This window comes from Astatotilapia calliptera, chromosome 11 (assembly GCF_900246225.1).
Source record: "Astatotilapia calliptera chromosome 11, fAstCal1.2, whole genome shotgun sequence".
Taxonomy (NCBI): Eukaryota; Metazoa; Chordata; class Actinopteri; order Cichliformes; family Cichlidae; genus Astatotilapia; species Astatotilapia calliptera.
In genome coordinates, this window is record NC_039312.1 from 2,513,105 (window position 1) to 2,535,249 (window position 22,145).

Consider the following 22,145-nt stretch of genomic DNA (forward strand, 5'->3'; position numbering starts at 1 on the left):
ATTCTCAACAACACTCAGGTATTTCTATTACACAGGGGTGAATACTTACTTCCTGCACCAATGAACTTTTAAAAAAAATTTAAGGATGAAAAATGATAAATCTCTTTCTTTCCATATTTATTGCCAGTGATTTATTTCAAAAATTGGCAATCAGTAGCCAGTTATTTATTATTAAATAATATTAAACGTCTTTAGCTTATTTATACAGTATAGGAGGAAGGGGCAATGAGGCTTTAATTAAAAAATAAATAAAAACAAGTCATAAGTTTGTGAAAAGACAGCCAGGTAAAACAGGAAGTTCTATGATTTATTCCAGGGGCTGCAATAAGTTATTAATCTTTCACCAGACTAAAACATTTTAAGGAGGTTATCAGTTTTTAGATTACCGTTGTGTAAGAGAAATAGTTCAGTAATCTGGGTCTTCAGGCTCATTATCATTTTTATTCTGGTTTGCTGTGGGTTATTTGTTGCTTTGTTATTTCTGTTGTTTTTTTCTGTATTCAGTTTATTTGTACATTTGTACAACTGTGAAGTCAATCTGACTTTACCTACTAAATTATACACTTGTGTTCACACCTTAAACCTTCTTTTGTTTCTCCAATGACAGAAGTATTTGGTAATATTTTTACAGACTGCATCAGGTATGATCGTGGTTAATAATTTAAAATTACATCAGACATTACTTTTAGCTATATATCAATGCTATCAAGATTTTCATTATAGTTTTCTCTTCAAATCATAAAATAAAGCCACTTATTACACATGATCAAAATTGATTCAGGACAGAGATGAGTTAGGGCCCGAGGTGCCAAACGTAACTGTTCTGATATCAAAAGTTTTTAAGGTAGACTGTTTTCTTGGATTTGGTAAATGTTTAAATATGCAATTGTAACTCTCTGGTGCCCCCTTAAAACCTGTAGTCTGTAATAGGACATGATGTCGTCGGTAAACAGGAAGTAAGTCTGTGAATTAAGGAGAAGGCATGTGCAGCATGGTGGCCTTAGCCAGATAAATCCAGTGGCATCCACATACATCCTATGCCTTTGGTAGCATTGTGGGTATGTATAGACTTGTTTTATATTTTATGTGCATGTATAGACCACTTTCTTTCAAGTAAGTTCATTTTTCTGTAAGTTTAATGATAAAAACCAATCTTATGCAGTTTAAGCTAGCAATCGCTTATGGAGCTCGTTAAAGGGGAATGACAAACGTATTGGAGGCATTCATTATAGTAAGACTTGTTAAAATCATAATTTGATGTTTGTATTTGACTTAAAAAGGGAAGTAATTCATATGAACATTGCATGTTGACATATTAAAAAACTGGGTTAATATATTTTCATCGTTATATATGTACATGGTGAATAAGTACAGTGATTATGCCTTGTACTGTTTGTTACAGTTTTACCTTTCCCTGTGTCAATAAACCTGTGAACCGGGAATCGTGTCATCAGAGTCTTGATGTGGGGAAGGAGTTTAGCTGACTGCCCAACCATAGCAGAGGCAGTACAGTAACCATCCCATCCTTCACCAAACTCACCAGAGAAACAGTTTCTAGTCTCTTTGTTTTACAGGCGCTGCTGATGTTCCTGGGCTTGGAGCCAGTTTTGGTAAATGGTAAATGGACTGGTTCTTATGTAGTGCTTTTCTACTCTATTTGAACACTCAAAGCGCTTTACACAACTTGCCTCATTCACCCATTCACACAAGCACTTTTTGCTGTGCTTTCCTATCTACCATTCACACACATTCATACTCTGATGGATGCATTGGAGAGGTTAGTATCTTGCCAGAAGCAATAGGGTGTCTGTAGCTTAGGAGCTAGAGCAGCTCATTCAAGGATTCAAGGAGTTTTATTTGTCATTCGCATCACATGTTAACATGAGGTGGAACGAAATTATGCACACACGGTCCTGGACTGAGAAGAAACAAAAATAATGAAGAAACAGAATTATTATTATTTTTAAGTTATAAATAAATAGTTAAGTTTTTTTTTTGACAAACAGAAATGACAAGTAATAAAACAATACAACAAATAATACTATAAGTAGAGTGCAACAACCTGAGTACCAGTATGGACTTTGGGTATAGAGTGTGTGGGTATAAATATAGGTGTAAATAAATACTTTAGCAGCAAAGAGCATGATGACCAGCACTGATAAAGTGACGGTGTCAGTAAGTGTCAGTAGTGATTAAGGTGCTACAATAACAGTTCTTGTCCATTATGCACGGAGAAGTCTCACAGCTCCTGGAGCGAAGCTGTTTCTCAGTCTGCTGGTTTTGCATTTAATGCTCCTCAGGTCCCTGGGGCATTGTGCATCCCTGGTTTTGTAGTCAGTGATCCACTTGATACCCCTCCACATACTGCGCGGGTCCTGGGAAAAAAGGTGACCCTGAATCTTCTGTGCGTATGTGGCTTCGGCTGTCTTCACCCCTGCGGTCAGTTCTCTCCTAGCCCTCCTGAGTCTCTGTGCATCACCAGACCTGAAGGCGGCATCCCTGGCTTTCTCCTGCATTCAGCCAGGGTTTCTGGTTTGGATAGCACATCACACACTTGGTGGTGGTAACATCCTCCGCACACTTACTAATGTAGCCGAGAATAGCAGATGTATACTCCTCCAAATCCAGCTCGTCCTTATACACCGCAGCATCCCTGAAGACCTGCCAGTCTGTGCATTCAAAGCAGTCCTGCAGTACAGAGTCTCCGTCATTGGGCCACACAGTGATGGTTTTCTGTGTGGGTTTGGAGCGTCGTGGTGGGGGATGGTAGGCAGGGACCAACATAATGCAGATGTGGTCGGAGAGGCCGAGGTGGGGGCGGCGACTGCTCTGTATGCGTCTCACATATTGGTATAAACACGGTCCAGCGTGTTATCTCCCCGTGTTGGTATGGTGACATGCTGGTAAAACCTCTGTCACGTTTACACTACGTAAAAAGCTTCTGGGTGCTTATTCTGAAGCGAGCTGATGTTGCTGTGTAGCTCCTTCAGTGCGTTGTTAGGATTAGCATACGGTGCTGTGTGGGCTGCTATGACAAACATCACTGAAAACTGACGAGGTGAATAGAATGGGTGACATTTCACAGTCATAAGTTCCACATCCTCGGAACAGTGGCTGTTTATCACCACACAGTTCGTGGACTAACCTTTGTTTATGTTCATGTTTCATCTGCATCCATTGGGGTGTTTCCCCATGGCAACCTCCTTAAAGTGTGTAGCTTTACTCTCAGGGCCAGGACATGCTGGATTCCACTCTTAGCCAGTCTTGGACCTTCCTCCCAGTTTTCTTTAGGTCCAACAGCTCAAATGGTTTCCAGCCAAACAGCATCTCAATTGGAGAAAACCCCAGGGAAAACTGTGGTACTTCCCACACTGTGAACACTGGGAGGGTCTAACCAGCAATCCCAACTGCAGTCAACCTCATGAATGAATTTGGATTTTAAGGTCTTGTTCATTCGCTCCAGCACCCAGTCAGTTTGAAGTCAGAGAGGCTTTATTTATCCCGAAGGGGCAATTAAGATAGATACCTTGCCGACCGTACAAACATCACATTGGGGATACAGGTCAGACTAGGTAGCACTGGCTGGTCAACCGCACGAGCAGCAACCCGACCGAAACAATGGAAAATGAACGTGGTAAACGTAGTCTAAATTGACTGTCAAAAATGGCAACGTATTGGTATGCTTGGTGCTGCAAAAGAGCAAGTCACAGGAAAGTTTCCAGAAGAATCAGATCTGGCTCCCTCTTTGAGAAATCAAAATCATCCCTTTTCAGTTGGATCAACTTCATTTACAGGTACAGTATATGTAGATGTAGACATGAATAGCAATGCACCTTTCATAACTGAACACCAATACAAGACATTTGAAATGCAAAATGAAATTTCCCCTAGTGGGACTAATAAAGGTATATCAAATTAGGGCCTCAGTAAGTAATAATTGTCTGTGTCATCAAACTGCCTTTTATTGTGGACAGTCTAAGGCACACCTGTGCAATACTCATGCTGTCTAATCAAAATGCCACACCTGTGAGGTGGGATGGATTATCTCGCCAAAGGAGAACTTCTCACTAACACAGATTTAGACAAATTTGAGAACAATATTTGACAGTCACAGGTCCTTTGTGTATGTAGAAAATGTTTCAGATCTTTAAGTTCAGCTCATGAAAAAAGTGTTGCGTTTATATTTTGGTTCAGTGTATATATCTCTGGAGAGATCGAAAATGGTTGTGCACAGACGTCCATATCCAACCCGAGGGAGCATGAGAGGTTCTGCAAAGAAGAATCCAACAATCTGCCCATAAACATGTGTGCCAAGCTTGTAGCATCATACTCAAAAAGATGCTTCAAAAACACCAATGATGAACCAAAGAAGAAATCACATACAGCAGTATGAGGACTGTGAAAACAAAGCCAAAATCACCTGACCACACCACAAAAACTCAAGGAGGATTAAAAAACGCAACTGAGAAGGAGAGGTAAGCAAGATAAGAAAGAGAAGATGAAAAGAGTAAATTATTTCGCTCTCTCCAGTGCTATTCTTCATTTTAAGCAGCTTGTTGACCTTTCCAGTCAAGCTTGTAGGTGTAACTCAGATTCTGCTGCAGTACCTGCAGTAATTTAGTTGGAAACTTGTGCAGTAGGGATGAAAGAGAGAAAACAAATATCGGGGATAAGGCAGAAGATGGAAGGAATAAAGAGGAAGAAAAAAGAGTGTAAGAGAATGCTGAGGTCTCCAAATGACCACCTCTCACAATGTTGTTTTATACTGCGTCACATAGTAATAGAAGAGTCCAGGTAGATAATTCACACTCTGACACCACCTGAAAAGACAGCTGCAGGCAATCACACAGTGGACGATCACAAAGTGGCTAAGAAATGCTTCATCACACAGTGAAACTAGCTGTCAGACAGTGAAAAGCCAATAGTGGACTTTCCCCTTGGATTTTTGTGTCATCATTGTTTGTGTCAGTAAGTTTGCAAAAAGGTAACAAAAAGAGTGACTTGTGAAATATTTACACTCCCCGTGCTCTGTCTCTATGTGGTGTCAAGTTAGTTTGTCACGATTTGGGTGTGTGGATGTGAAGAAAAGGGACCCAAACACAGGACTGCAGAGGACTTGTTATGAAAGCAGGCTGAGCTGAACTGGAGGGGGGGGGGGGCATTGACAAGACAAGGAATTGAAACTGAGGACATGCTGTGAGTACACAACTGAACTGAATCTGACTAATAACACACAGGAAGTAGGACGATACATAATGCACAGTGACAGATGACTAACACAATAAAACTGGAAACGTGAACATATGGAAAATAAGCAGAGAACATGAACAAACTGAAACCAGGAGCCACGTCTTGTTTGCCCCACTTAGTCATGTGTCTGCCTTTGTTTAACTTTTCCCTGTGTCCACTTTGTATGTCTGGGTCTTTGTCTCAGTGTCATGTTTCCTGTGCATTGTGTGCAGGTTTGGTTCTTCTGTCTCGCTTGTCAGATTTAGTTCACCTGTGTTCCCTGGTGTGTATTTTAGTCCTCTGCATTTTGTATTTTTGAGTTCTTGAGTATTAGCAACTAGTGATGGGAATAACGGCATTACTTGTAAATAACTCATGAAAGAATAAAGTTACGTTGAAACCAAGCACACCATTGTTTTTCTTGTGACATTACCAATACGTTTGATGTGTCACATGGCCCTCTTCCTATTGAAAAAACAAAAGTTGTATCCAAGATGGCCGACTTCTAAATGGCCACCGTGGTCACCACCCATCTTGAGGAGTTTGCCCCCTCACATATACTAATGTGCCACAAACAGGGCTTTAATATCACCAACCATTCCCATGTTATTACGGTGTATCCATATAAATGGCCCACCCTGTATTCTGATTGTGATTGTTTCAGATTGTGGATCTCATTTTGCGTCTTGAGTATGGAAGGACTTCTGGATCTCTCTTGGTTATTCTCTCCTCTGGTCTCCATCCTCAGACCAGCCAACAAGAGAGGATGAACCAAGAGCTGGAGATGGCCCTGTTTTCTCCAATCCTTCCGCTTGGAGCAATCAGCTCCCCTGGATTGAATATGTGCAAAATTTCCCGACCTCTGCCACTGGTCTCTTACCCTTTGAGTCTTCCTTAGGTTATCGGCTGCCATTGTTTCCATCCATTGAAGGTGATTGCACTGTTCCATCTATCCAGCACCATCACCGCAGGTGTCTTCTGCCCGGAAAGCAGCAAGACCGGCCCTGTTGCACACCAAGGAGCAGAATAAGCGACTTGCCAACCGACACTCAGTGTTGGGGAGTAACGGAATACATGTACCACGTTACGTATTTAAAATACAAAATATGAGTAACTGTATTCCGTTACAGTTACCATTTAAAAAGGTGGTATTTAGAATACAGTTACTTTGTTAAAATAAATGGATTACACTGCGGTATTTTTCTGTTTCATATTGTCGCGGGTCAGGACTGTTTGGGTTTTGTTTGACAGCTACGTTCTGTTGTTCCAGGCGGCAGCGTTACGGTTGCCATGGTTACAGGGCGACGCTCTCTCTCTCTCTCTCTGCGACTGTGTGTTTCCTGGGTGAGAGAGCGCCTTTTCGTTGTTGTTGTTGTGCTAAGCTAACAGGCAGAATGCTACAAGCATAGCTCTAAAGAATGTAGCATCATGGGCAGTGTAGTCCGTGCTGCAGGGAGAATGGACTGCATACACGTTATGTGTCTGTGAGTGAGGAGGGAGAAAAACGGGAGCTGGAAGCATGTAAATATAATAATAACCACTGCAGCCAAGAAGAGAGCCTGACGAGCCCAGTTGTAAGTAAGCTATTAAGACTCGACTGTACACCGTGTTCATGTTTTCCTCTTGTAACGCAATCTGTACTTACGCCAGACCTTTAATGTGTGGAAATCAGGACTGTTGACCTTTGGCAGTTCACTAGGTGTCGGTGTCATCAATTTCACCCCGATGTTTAACCCAGAATCACAGTTTCTCTAAAAATAGGTTACAAGAAATCAAATGTATCCCAAATACCTGTATCCTGTCAGAAGCTAGTTTCGTAAAGGAGATTGGTAGTAGCTGCTCCACCACAGGAACAATAAGGCTTCCAGCACACAATGGACACCACACTTACTTAGCATAAACACATTTATTTGACACAATTTTAAATAATAAACCCCTTTTTTTTGTAGTGTCTTTCCACTCAGTGTCATAAGAAAAATAAAATAAATAAATAAAAACAAATATGTATCCTTTAAGGTCCTTTGGCCAAAAGAAAATCACCTGAGCTCAGGGAAAAATAAAGCGCATCGTTGGGGCCCTTTGAATTGTTCCTACCGCTCTGTTGGAACGGTGTAGCATCCAATAATAGCATCCAGCAAGCAGCAACGACCATCTATTTGCCAGGACGGTTCGGCAGAGTCATCAGATGAGGACTTCCACAAGGCAGTTCATCCAGTAGGATCCAGGGCACCAAAAGGGCAAACAAACCAGCCTACACACAAGTGTGCAGAAGAATTAACTGAAATGTTCATAAGTCTCAGTACCACTGACTCAGTGTCCATGTCACTAACGGCTTATTTAACAGACTTACCATTATAATAATACAGGTTTGTCAAAATACAACATAACAGAACATAAATGCCGTTAACAATGCTTATTAATGCTGTTCTCTTAGGCATAACATAATAACACTGTAACTGACCTCATGTCGGCCGCCATTTCAGGACATTAGCTAGGCTCACTTAACGGCTAGCTTGCTAACAGTCAGCCAATAACACACGTTATACAATATTTAGCCTCTTTCTTAACAACATGACAGCGGTAGATTTGATACCTCGCTGCAGTATAATAAGGCACAAAACATTTCATACGAACATGAGCTGCACGCTAACTCACCAGAGGAGTTCGTGTAATGGCGAATGCTGTCGGACTCAGCTCCGCTTCACATTTGTAACCGCTACAAGACTTTTTCCTAACAACATATTAAATCATTAGCTTCACATATAAAGGTTTTTAAAACTATTTACAGCAACTCAAATGTCTACTGTACCCGAATTTCCAGCTCGTAGAGGGCACGAGAGCAGCATGCGCCTCATCGGACGAACGGAAGGAAAAACTCTGTAGCTGGACTAGAGAGTGGCTATGCGCACGGCACAGTGGTGCGTTCAGTAACCACAAATAATCAGAAATCCCATACTCAAACAATGATCTGGGTTACACTCTCCCCCTCTAAAGTGCATGAGTCTCTGCATGCACACTTGACTTAACAGGTGTGTGAAGGAAAGTGCTCTGAGAGAATACAATTGCGAAACTCTGACAAAAAGGAACTGAGAGCCAAAATTAAAGGCTCACCTAACTCATCATAAGTTAGTTTACGAGGTTGGCGTCTCTCTCTCCCAGAACGCCGCAACTCTACTGTCTCTGGCTCTGAACTCTGCTCAGCAGTGTCGCTGCTTTCTTGATTCATTTCAACAGATTCTGTTTGTTCAGGAATGTCAATAACAACCCAACCTGGACCTTCATCAGATGGAATGGGAGATGTGGTCACCTCATTGCTTTCTGAGTGTAACAAAGGCTCAGGTTCAGAAACATGACTGGGTGTTTCTCGTGCGTGTGACTCGTCTTGTGGCTCTGCACGGGGCAAACTAGAATGCACATCCCCAGTGGACAGCTGAGGTGTGATAACCTGCCTTTCAGTCTGGATAAAAGGACCTCTGGCTATTATTTCTGGAACCACAAAAGCTGGATACACTTCGTCCTCATCACTGTATACCTCATCTGCCTGATCATCAGGGTTATCAGAAGATTGTACTTCTCTTTCGGCTTTGTTCCTTGGTTTCTTCCCTTTAGAGGGCCCATGAGATCTGCTCCCTGCCATTTCTTCCACAGGTAAGAACCCACACGGTAGAAGGAGATCCCTGTGTAAGGTGCGTTTTGGTCCGTCTCCCAACTCGGGTTCCACAACATAGACAGGGCCATCATTGATTCGTTTAACCACAACATGTACTTTCTGTTCCCACCTGTCTGAGATTTTGTGTTTACCTCTGATACTCATGTTCCTAACCAAAACCCTGTCACCTGCACAGAGCTCGGCCACTCTAATCCTCTTGTCAAACCTAACTTTATTCCTTTCTCCGATCTTCTGGGAGTTTTTTGCAGCTAGAGTGTAGCTCTCCTCCAGACGTTGACGAAGGTTGTTCACATACTCTGAATGAGACTTATGGTTGGCATTTTCAGGTTGGATACCTAAGACTAAATCAATGGGTAGTCGGGGTTGTCTGCCAAACATCAGTTCATAAGGAGAGAAACCAGTTGTGTCGTTCCTCGTGCAGTTATACGCATGAACTAAGGGTTTAACAAAGTCCCTCCAGTGAGATTTGTCTTCCTCTTCCAACGTACCCAACATATCAAGAAGCGTCCGGTTAAACCTTTCCACCGGGTTTCCGCGAGGATGATAAGGTGTAGTGCGGATTTTGTCTGCTCCTATCAACGCACATAGCTCTTTGATTGTGTGAGATTCAAAGTCTCTACCCTGATCACTGAGTAGACGACTGGGAAACCCATAATGAACTATGAAGTTCTCCCACAGAGCTTTTGCAATGGTCCTGGACTTCTGATCTTTAGTTGGCACTGCCACAGCAAACTTCGTAAAATGGTCAGTGATAACTAATATGTTCCGGGTGTCTCTGTTGTCTGGCTCAACTGACAAATAGTCCATACAGACGAGTTCAAGCGGGTAAGTTGCTATAATATTTTCAAGAGGCGCTGCCTTCTGAGGCACTGCTTTCCTCCTGACACAGCGTGGACACTGTCTGCACTTCTCTTCTACAGACTTTGTCATCATTGGCCAATAGAATCTGGAACGGGCAAGATGCAGTGCTCGTTCAAAACCAAGATGACCAACTTCATCATGCACTCCACGCAACGCTTTCCCTCTGAACTGTTCAGGTAGGACTAACTGCCATACAGTGTTGTCTCTATTTGTCCATTTCCTGTACAATACTCCATCTCTCATTTCGAGTCTTCTCCACTCCTTGAGAAGGAGCCTAACATCAGGAACTTCAAGGTTTGTTTCTCTGAAGCTGGGCTTTTGAGCTCTTTCAACGAAGGTAATGACACGTGAGACAACCGGGTCATCCCTCTGAGCTTTATACCAGTCAGAGCTTGTCATAGATGGTAATGTGTCTTCTCCAAATACATCCGCAACTGTTGAGGGATCAACAGCAAGAGACTCTACAGCAAAGGGTTGTTCTAGATTTGAACAGTGCTCGATCTTTGACACCACAAGATGGCGTTGACATAAGGCAGATACCACCTCGTGACTCATCTCGTTGCTCACCTCTAGAAGACGGTTTTTCATGTCATCAACTCTCTCCCTTTCTTTGATGAAATCCTCATCTTCAAAAGGAGGCGCTTGTGGTCGTCGGGACAGCCCATCTGCATCGCGATTGGCATGACCGGCCCTGTACTTAACGGTGAACTGATAAGTAGACAGCGCAGCTAACCAGCGATGACCAGCAGCATCTAACTTTGCAGATGTCAGTACATACGTGAGAGGATTGTTATCCGTCACAATGGTGAAGTTAGCGCCATAAAGGTAGCTGTTAAACTTCTCACAAACTGCCCACTTCAAAGCTAGAAATTCAAGCTTGTGAGTGGGATAGTTTCTCTCACTTTTGGAAAGTCCTCTGCTTGCATAAGCCACAGCTCTCAGCTTCCCGTCCTGCTCTTGGTAGAGCGCTGCACCCAAGCCTTCACGACTGGCATCAGTGTGCAGGACATATGGTAGCTGTGGGTTGGCAAAAGCAAGGACAGGTGCCGATGTCAGTCTCTCAATCAAAGTCTTAAACGCATTTTCACATTCAGGTGTCCACTCCTCTCCAAAAGGTAAGTTAATGTTTGATGGTTGTTTGAAATGTTCTCCAAGATACACTTTACCCCTCTTTTTGGGTGAGTAGTAACCAGCCGTGAGACTATTTAAAGGCTTTGCGATCTTTGAGTATCCATCAATGAATCTCCGGTAATAACCGGCAAAGCCTAGGAAACATTTTAACTCTCTCTTGTTTGTAGGACGAGGCCATGTTTTCAAAGCTGAGATCTTATCAGGATCTGTGTGAACTCCTTGGGCATCAACCACATGGCCAAGGTACTTCACCGAGGGCCTAAAGAAATGACATTTTTCTGGGGACAGCTTCAACCCAAAGTCCCTCAACCGGTTCAGCACCCTCATGAGTCTCACCTCATGTTCCTCCAGGGTGTCTGAAAACACAATCAGATCATCCAAAAACACAAGTACCTCACTCAAGTTCAAATCCCCAACACACTTCTCCATCAGTCGTTGAAACGTACTTGGGGCATTTGTAACGCCCTGAGGCAGGCGATTAAACTCATAAAACCCAAGAGGACAGACAAAAGCAGTTTTAGCTTTATCTTCCTCGGCCATCTCAACCTGATAATAGCCTGATTTGAGGTCCATGACCGAGAACCACTTGGCACCACTAAGGGCCGTGAAGGTCTCCTCAATGTTTGGGAGGGCATAAGCATCCCTAATGGTCCGTGCGTTCAACTTGCGGTAATCAACGCACAACCTGATTGAACCATCCTTTTTACGCACAACTACTATTGGAGATGCGTAGGGGCTCTCTGACTCCCTAATAACCCCTGCATTAAGCAGTTCTTTGAGGTGTTGCTTGACAGCTTCTCTGTCACTTGGGTGGATGGGCCTCGACCGTTCCTTAAACGGCGTGTCATCGTTCAGCCGAATGTGGTGTTTTACCACAGTGGTGTGACCATAAGACAGATCATCAACCGCAAACACTTCTGAAATAGACTTGAGCTTGGTGGTGATGCACTCTTTCCATTCTTCAGAGATGGGTGACTCATCAAGATTAAACTTAAGCTTCTCTCCATCAAACTTGTCATGAGAAGAAGCATTTGAAACAGGCACCAGGGGTGAAATGTGCTGGGCTACACATACCTGGGCAACTGTACTTCCTGGTTGCAATACAATACTATGCCCACTCAAGTTCTGCAAGACGACTGGAACCTTACTCTTAGCTTTGTAAGGGATGTCTATCAAAGCAGTTTCAAGAAATAAACCACCAGGTAACTTGTCGTGTTCATTTGGTTCAAGGACAAAACTTACGTTAGGAGTGTTCTTTCTCAGCCTAACATCGCCCATTAAACAGCACTTGTGGTTGGCAGGGATGGTGACTGGTACTTTCCCGTGCAACCTCACTGGGTGTATGTGGCAATCATCCATTTGTTTAGCCAAGTGCTGGAGAACCAGTGCTACATCTCTGGAACACAGTCTGTGAAGGAAATCTGGACCGTCACGTTCAGATAACTTATCATGGAGTCTTAACAGTGCATTGGTACCAATCAAAACTGGTATTCTGCTGTTAAAATGGCACTCAGGCACAACAAGAGCCAAAACAACCAACTCTTCCTCTTTGCCTGCAATGGTGTGAGGAAAAGTGATGTGGGTCTCAACATAACCAAGGTAGGGAACGTGCTGTCCACCTGCACCCTCAATCTCAAGCAATGCTTGAATGGGCTGAATGGGGAGATGTGCCAGCTTATCCTTGTGAAATGATTCGGAGATTGTAGTGACTTGTGAACCACTATCCATGATAGAGTTGCATTGCACACCCTCAACCAAAACAGAAGCTGAACAATGAGGACCTATCAGACCGGGTGGCAAGCGGGATTGGGAACTGAAATCTTGAACCATTGTCTGGGTCTTTATTTTGCTCTGAACATCAATTCTTTGGTCACTTGAGGCGGGACTAATGCTGGTCTCAGCTCCTGGATGTCCCACAGCAGGAGCCGCTACAAGTTTAAAGCAAAAGGCTCAGTAACCTGTTGGGCTTGGAACCTTCCTTGCTTTTCCTTTAACTCAGCATTCTTCTGGCGGACTAGTGCCTGGTTGGGTTCATTTGGGCATCGAGCGGCAATGTGGTTATCTTCACCACATCTAAAGCAGAACCATGCTTTTGGCATAGAGGGAACCTTAACTGGTCTCCTGGCACTGCTATTTCTTGCCGTAAGGAAGTCTTTGCCACTATTATTCTCTTTAGGACATTTTTGGTTCTGAGTGAGCTCTCTGAGTTGTTTAGACAACTCATCTATTTTGCTTTCAAGTTTAACAGTTTCTTCTTGCCTCTGTTTTAACGCTGCACTAAGCTCACTGTCAAAAGGAGAATTCTTGGACCTTTGACTCAGTTTCTCTACCCGCTTTGAAAGCTCATCCATTCTCCTCTCAAGCTTAGATGCTTCGCTCTGCTTTGCAGTCTGTGTTGGAACGGGCTCATCATCATAGGAGGGTACATCAAAAATGGAGTGGGCATGTACAGCTGCTTTTGTAGCACCCAGATGTTTTTTCATCCTGTCTAGCTTTGCAGATCTACGACCTTCCTCGGTCCTCAACATAAGGAGTAGATCTGGGAATGTTGGTGGACTGTTCTTTTTGTTTTCTAGTTGGAGAGCTATAATGAGACTCTGGTCCCAGCAGCCTCTAATAAACTGTCTGAGTAGGTGTTCGCTCAAAGTTTCGACAGAGACTCCCCCTCTAGAAATAGCTCGAGTAAGGAGGCTATGGAGTCTGTTCAAATATGCTGAGGGCTTTTCTCCGCTATTCTGGTTGGAGCTGAGAAAGGTTGCAAATAACTCTTCTCCGTCCTCTACAACACTGAAAGCGGAATCGAGCTGCCTAACATAAGCCCTGGGTGGTGAACTCACACCAAGCAACTTAACAACATCGGCTGCTGGACTTAGCAAACTTTCAAGTATTTTCCTAACCTTTTGCACATCACTAAGAGAGCAATCACTGACAAGAAGGTCCACTTGTGTGCGCCATGTTTCATAGTCTACCTCACCATTGGGCCTAGGAGCACGGCCAGAAAAGGTGCGCAGTCTGGTTTGTGTAGACCACGGGGCTGTTGAGTCATTTCTGATAACGTGCTCAACGACAATTTTTTGAATCTGAGGTGGGTTAAGGAGACTGCGGTCGATATTAACAGGGTTCACCACAGCACTATCAGGTGCATTGTGGGTCTGTGTGTAGTGATTAGGTTCATCATGATCACTAGCTACAATGTCATGGAGGGATGTGTCACCATCCTGAGCTGTGTGTGGCTGTGTGTCAGGAATCTCAGAGTTATGTCGAACTTCTTTGACCTCACTCTGAATAACACTCAAGAAACTTGCTTTACCACTATCTCCAACAGCCTTCAGTTCTTCTAAATATCTACGAGCTAACTCCTTGCCTACCTCTTCCTGAGCAACATCTCGAATGGTTTTGACAGACCAACCGATAGCAGGATCCTTGGGGCTCGGCAAGTCGCCTAAGATCTGGGGGTTGATCTTGGAAATGGCTTGATCGGACAAATATTGTATCAGGACTCTACCCTCTGGCTGGTTTGATTCATCTGGAATTCGAACTATCCGAGAAACTTTACCATTTACTGAAAAAACACTAGCAATGTCATCATCTGTGTAAATCCCTTCAACGCCAGTCACAAAAAGTGAGCACTGGCCATCTACATCAAAACGTCTGCAAAGATCCATGTCCAACACAATAGGGTCAAGGAAAAGAGGTAGGTGTTGTGAGCTGGAAAGTCAAGGTGCTACTTTTCACCAATCTCCTGGCTGGCTCGCCACTTGTAACGCAATCTGTACTTACGCCAAACCTTTAATGCGTGGAAATCAGGACTGTTGACCTTGGGCAGTTCACTAGGTGTCGGTGTCATCAATTTCACCCCGATGTTTAACCCAGAATCACAGTTTCTCTAAAAATAGGTTACAAGAAATCAAATGTATCCCAAATACCTGTATCCTGTCAGAAGCTAGTTTCGTAAAGGAGATTGGTAGTAGCTGCTCCACCACAGGAACAATAAGGCTTCCAGCACACAATGGACACCACACTTACTTAGCATAAACACATTTATTTGACACAATTTTAAATAATAAACCCCTTTTTTTTGTAGTGTCTTTCCACTCAGTGTCATAAGAAAAATAAAATAAATAAATAAAAACAAATATGTATCCTTTAAGGTCCTTTGGCCAAAAGAAAATCACCTGAGCTCAGGGAAAAATAAAGCGCATCGTTGGGGCCCTTTGAATTGTTCCTACCGCTCTGTTGGAACGGTGTAGCATCCAATAATAGCATCCAGCAAGCAGCAACGACCATCTATTTGCCAGGACGGTTCGGCAGAGTCATCAGATGAGGACTTCCACAAGGCAGTTCATCCAGTAGGATCCAGGGCACCAAAAGGGCAAACAAACCAGCCTACACACAAGTGTGCAGAAGAATTAACTGAAATGTTCATAAGTCTCAGTACCACTGACTCAGTGTCCATGTCACTAACGGCTTATTTAACAGACTTACCATTATAATAATACAGGTTTGTCAAAATACAACATAACAGAACATAAATGCCGTTAACAATGCTTATTAATGCTGTTCTCTTAGGCATAACATAATAACACTGTAACTGACCTCGTGTCGGCCGCCATTTCAGGACATTAGCTAGGCTCACTTAACGGCTAGCTTGCTAACAGTCAGCCAATAACACACGTTATACAATATTTAGCCTCTTTCTTAACAACATGACAGCGGTAGATTTGATACCTCGCTGCAGTATAATAAGGCACAAAACATTTCATACGAACATGAGCTGCACGCTAACTCACCAGAGGAGTTCGTGTAATGGCGAATGCTGTCGGACTCAGCTCCGCTTCACATTTGTAACCGCTACAAGACTTTTTCCTAACAACATATTAAATCATTAGCTTCACATATAAAGGTTTTTAAAACTATTTACAGCAACTCAAATGTCTACTGTACCCGAATTTCCAGCTCGTAGAGGGCACGAGAGCAGCATGCGCCTCATCGGACGAACGGAAGGAAAAACTCTGTAGCTGGACTAGAGAGTGGCTATGCGCACGGCACAGTGGTGCGTTCAGTAACCACAAATAATCAGAAATCCCATACTCAAACAATGATCTGGGTTACACTCTGAAACAATAAGTTCCGTTGGAGCCTTTCAACGCCTCTCTCTGTCTCTGCTAGCAAAGTTGACCCACACAACAAAGTAAAGCTATTTTTCAGCTACGAGCCGACAGGGACCCCGCCGTATTAGCCAGAGGTCCCTTTACTACGGTTCGGAGTCGCGGACCTTCAGTAATAGTAATAAATCACAGCAATAGTACATTCACGTTGTTGTAAAAAGCATGATAATATATTAAGTAATCCAAAGTATTCAGAATACGTTACTGTCATTGAGTAACGTAACGGAATACGTTACAGAATACATTTTGGGGCATGTATTTTGTAATCTGTAATGGAATACATTTTAAAAGTAACCTTCCCAACACTGCCGACACTGAAGCCAGGAACCCCAATACCGACTAGGTCAGAAAGTCTGGCTTTAAGTCCCATTAAGCTCTGAATCATAGAAACTTTCTCCCCAAGGATCTTGTAAATGGAAACCTTGGATTTATCTCTGACCTATGATTTTGTAAATTGTTACCTTCTCGTGAGCATTGTATGTAATCTCATTAAATCTGTTCTCCTGAGTCCGCATTTTCAATCTGTCTGGGCTTATAACGGAGCATTGGATATGACAGATCCTGTGCAGAGTTAAAACAAAAAAAGGATTCAGGTCTAAAGCCCACTACAGATAACATGATAAGAAATAAAGAATGCAGAATCATAAAGACAAAGATCAATAATATGAAACAAGAAAGCATTCAAACTATGATCCCTCGCCCCCACTCTATGCCATCTCAACCAGTACAAATGGACTGGTTCTGTTTTTACTCTGAGTGGGAGCACTCTACTCTACTTGCCTCATTCACACTTTTTTCTATGTGCTTTCTGTCTAATATTTACACACATTTTTACTCTGATGCATCCATCAGAGAGCAACATGGTCTCAGTATCGTGCCCAAGGATATTTGCAGACTGGGATTGAACCACCAACCTCCTGGTTAGTAGGTGACCTGCTGAGCTACAGCCACCCCTAACCCCTAGTTTCTATCACCCCCATGTGCTTGTATGCATGCCTGACAACACTGGGCCGTGCTCCTAATGAGATGACAGATGGCAGCCTGGGGGATCTCCTCCTAGGTCTCGACTAGGACATCCCTGACCTTCTGGACAACCTGAGGTGCAACCTTGTGGTGTCAGATTGGGTTTAGATCAGGCAGCCAGAAGGGCCAGTGAGTGATATCCCTTCCTTTGTCCTCAGTCTACATAATCCTGCCAGATGAGACCAGACATTGTTGTGCACCAGGAGAAACTCAGAAACCACTACACCAATGTAGGAGTGAGAAGAGCTGACTCTTCAGCTGCTGCCTCTCAGCACTGCTAAGAGTAGGTAAGGCTGGGGCTTTATTTTTATGAGGATACCATGTGACCAAGCATAGACAGATTAGGGTCATAACATGAACTGAAAGTAGAACGGGGGACAGACAATCCGAAGGCAACCAATGTAGTGGTACAACCAAGTATACAGAGCAAGAGAGATGGGAAGACATCTAAGAACCACTCACACGTCCATGCAGCTGAGCTTACTCTGTCTCCTCCAGTTAGCCTCATATATGTTCCCCAGTATTAATAAATGCATAAACATAAGATTTACAAAAATACTGAGAGGAAATGCTGACCTACAGACAAACCATTCATATTTGCTAAACAGGGCTTAAAATGAAAGCTCTGAGTGAGACTAAATGGGGGGTCGTCTCATTCTCAGAGCTGCCCTTCCCCTTCCTTTCATATATCTGAAGTATAATTATTCAGTTCCTCTACATTGTGGACCCAGTTTCAACCTCTACTGTCCTGGATTATCATGTGAAAAGACACATCTCTCAGCAGGCTGAATCTTCAATTGGGAACAGATGTTTCTCCCTCCCTGGGAAATGATTTGCTTCTCAGTGACAGAGGGCGGCAGCCCCTGCTTTATTACTCACACAAAAAGCCTCTTAAATGACAACATTCAAAGGAAATATAGGCCTATATTCATTCTTTCAATTTGGGGCCAAGTGGTATAAAAATAATTAAACAGAGTGAGCGAGCTGCTGGTGGTGCTGTGAAAGTGTCTTCAGCCATTCACAAGCAAAGCTGAATGCATGTGTTGCTTCTCTTGTCTGTTTGACTTTTGACATTTTTACAAAGTGAATTCAGTCCAATAGCACAGCTCAGTGTAGCTCAAGATCTTATGAATCACCACAACATGAGCTACGGGACATTTGAAGAACCCTCAGGTATCTGTCGTCACTCTCACTGACTACTTTGAAAATCAAAATAACATTCCTCGCAAGAGTCCGATTACCGACACAGAAGCTCTACAACATCCTTGCCCTAGGTTCTGTGATTTAATAAGAAATTATCAACCAGTCAATATAAAAATGTGTCTATTATTATTATTATTATTATTATTATTATTATTATTTTTGTCATTATTATTATTTTTGTCATTATTATTATTATTATTATTATTATTATCATTAAGAGATACAAAAACAGTGAAATACTGATAGCGAGTCTCATTATTATGGATGAATAAGCGCTGTCATGATAATAGGTTTTCCTCACATAGTTATCATGGCAAACAGAATTCATGAAAGAGGGAAGGCTGCCCAACACTGATCACTCTGACCACTGACCCTCTAGTTTCAAGATATTCAAAGTTATGATTTTCAGTGTCCTGGGTTCTATTAGTTTTACTTCTATTTCCGTAAATATTTAATGTTCCTTTTATTTCTTATTCTGATCATTGTTTATTCTTGATTGTCACATTTCTAATTATCTCGAGTCTTAGTTCTTTGTTGTAGTTTTTGGTTATTCTCTTGCTGTTTTCTTGGCCTTCCCCGGGTGCCCTTCTACACCGGTTTTGTATCATTACTGTTTAAATATGTCCTGATTTACTTTGGCACTCTTTTGTCATTTGTGCTTTGTATTAACTTGTACTTCCCTGCTGTGGTCCCCACCCATTTCTGTTTCCTACATTGTCTCTTTAGCTTTTCTAATGATTATCTCATTGTGTATTCCAATTGTCCATCTTGGTTAGGAAGGTTCCTAAATGATAGAAGTGATCTGGAAGCATCTGCATGATGGCCATAATAAGGTTTGTTCTGATCTTCAAATAAAGAAAGGAGCTTCAATGCTTCCTTTATCACTGGACCATTCTTTACCATTCTTTACAAAATGGGCGGAGAAAACACTGTCCCATAATTCATTGCGTCAGATCATTCAATCATTCATAAAAAAAACTGATGAAATAAACAAAGTGGCGCAGATCATGTAAATGTTCATTATAACTTCGGATGGGAATTGAGAACCAGTTCCTGTAGAGAACTTCTGGAACTCCTACTAACTACTATACAACAGGCCAGTTCCTTGGAATTGTTAGTCTGCTTTACTATCGATTGTGCTCCAGTTGCACTTGCCCTACAATCAGCTAATTTCACTGTGTGTGTCAGAGGAAGGCAATCGGGGCGTTATCTACAGCATGGATATGGACATCACTTTGAATTTGATTACAGAAGGATGCGGGCATGATGGTAAAGTGGAAACTGCATCCAGGACAGAATAAATGCTTCATGCTGCAAACACAATTTCAGCTCTCTGCAAGCATCTGCACAGCTAGCATGCTAACGCTAAGCTACAGTGACGTTAAAGCTGAATGAATGCTAACCCCAGTCCAGCAGCCAGAACCTGAACTTCAACAGGTAAGAAACGGATGGGCTGCAGGCTTCACTTCTACCTGTCCATTTTTCTAAAGTAGACTCACCTGGTGTTTGCTTTTAAGTCTCTTTGTGCTGGTTTTCATCTTTGCCTCTGTGTCATCCGTTTTATCAGTTAAAGAGAAAGAGCATATGTGTGTCGTCATTAGGATGGGGTTTGTGTTGGTTTGTGGCCTGGAGCCTAGGTGTATACATTATATACTATAATATGGTTATTATACTATATTCTCAGAAATGTTCTGTGTGAAATATGTGATATATTTACTTTTTTTGAGTAACAACCCAACACTGGTCACAACAGAGTGGGGAAAAATCTCCAACAGGCACAAACATTTGATCGCACAGTATGCAATCAGTTTTCATGAATACAGTGTCTTTGATATGATTAGAGATGATGGTGAATCTCAACACTGAGCCACTTAGAACACAATAAGGAAACAAATCAATAAGTAATATTGATAACTGAATCAGAATTGCTAAATTCTTATTATTTCCCGTCCCTAATTACAACTGCCTTCTGGGTTTCATGCCACAACATGATGATATATTTTTATATTTTTAACACCAGCCTGCGAAACAACAGCTGAACTGCTGTAATAAAAACAACTCTTTTTTGAGTTATTCCTGCATGAAGGACATAGATTTGTATAAGCTCTCTAAAGACTATATTACCTGATCAAAGTGTGTGTACATTATTGTCTTTTGCTGTAATGCAGCGTTTACAATGATCATAAATACATTTTTACTTCAGGTGAGCTGGGATAAGTGATGGATGGAGGAAATTTTACTGCCGTCACAGAAGTCCTAAACAGGTAGGCAGAAAGGAGTTCTGCTGGATCACAGCAGGTATATAGGGCTTTGGAGCGTGATGTCACGGGGGGTGGGCGTGGAAAGGATTTTGGCCCGATCCGCCATTTTGGGGGTCTAGCGCAAGTGAAAAGGGAGCGAAGTCACACACAACAGCCATGGTTCGTATTTGCTGTGTGGTCGGCTGCACTGTTCGATCACACGACCGGCAAGAGAATAAGGTTGAAAATGGTTTATCTTTTCATTCTTTCCCAACCTGGAAGCAACATGAGCAGCTCGTGTATTGATGTTACCAAACGAAGGCGTCTAGCCTGGATAGCAGCTGTGAGACGAGCTGACGTGCAGTTCTCTTCCATCTCCAAATATCTGTTGGTGCTCCATACATTAATAAAACCAGGGAAAATGAAACCTGCTCCTGTTAAATATTCTTAAGTCTTGTGCTGTTAAAATTGCTGTATTTTTTCAAAAGATACAGTAAATAATGTTAGTAGTGGGTGATATCATGTAAACACTCATGATTTTGTGTAAACATTTTGTCATTTGTAAACTATAAATGACATGGATTCTACATTGGAACTGATGTGATGTTCTATAAGGTGGTTTCAATAAAAAAAAAAAAAGAGCAAAAATTAGTTTGTTTCTTTATTCAACTTTTGAACAGTGATACTCAGTCAGTACATATTCAGTAAATGCAAATTATTTACACGGCAGTGCACTACAGGCATAAATCTAGACCCCTAGATAAAACATTATGGGTCATTCCCACAACCCACAGCTTTACTGTGTTCCAGCAAAGTATCCAATAGCAGTGACAACTCCTCCACAGTAGCAGGTGGGATTTTTCTGTTTTGAGGACGGCTCCTTTTACCTGTCACTACGGATGGTCTGTTTAGGTTTTGATCAAGAGCCTTTTTTTGGGCAGCTGAAGAGGAGAAGTCTATCTTATGGCCAACCTCTGGCTGTATCTTGGTCACATTACCCAGCAAAACCCAGTATGCAGGTTCATCTGTAACAGTCCTTGTGCCACAGATCCTCACTGTTGCTTCTACATTAAACAGAAGAGCAGCGACATGGCTGCAGGTCTCGGTGACTCCGGCCATGCAGGTGTAGTGGGCGGCTTCAACCTTCCCTGTGATGCTCACGGTGACCCATGGCTGCAATGCTGGTTCATTCAGTCTTTGAGAGTGCAGGACCTGAAACACACACAGACAAAGTTCATTTAAAAACAAGAACTAATGAGCCAAGGCCGACACAAATGTGTTTAATCTACTTTATCATAAATGTAACAAAGTGTTTAGAAAGTTAGCACATACATGTAATTTTTCATTTCTTTATGTGTCCATCTATAGAACGCTGCATGTTATAGTGTAAATCTGCCTGTTCTCTGTCAGAAACCTGCTTGCAGAAAATGAACCTAAAGTATGTACCGGTAATGCAAGGATGTCATCACTTTAGAGATGGAGAAAGCATAAAGTGACAATTATGAATCCCTTAATATGATAAGGAGATTCTGCAGGTCATTGATCAATATATAAAATTAAAATAAAATGTATTTTTAGTGACACAAGATACAAACATGGAAGCAAGATGTTTAATTAGGA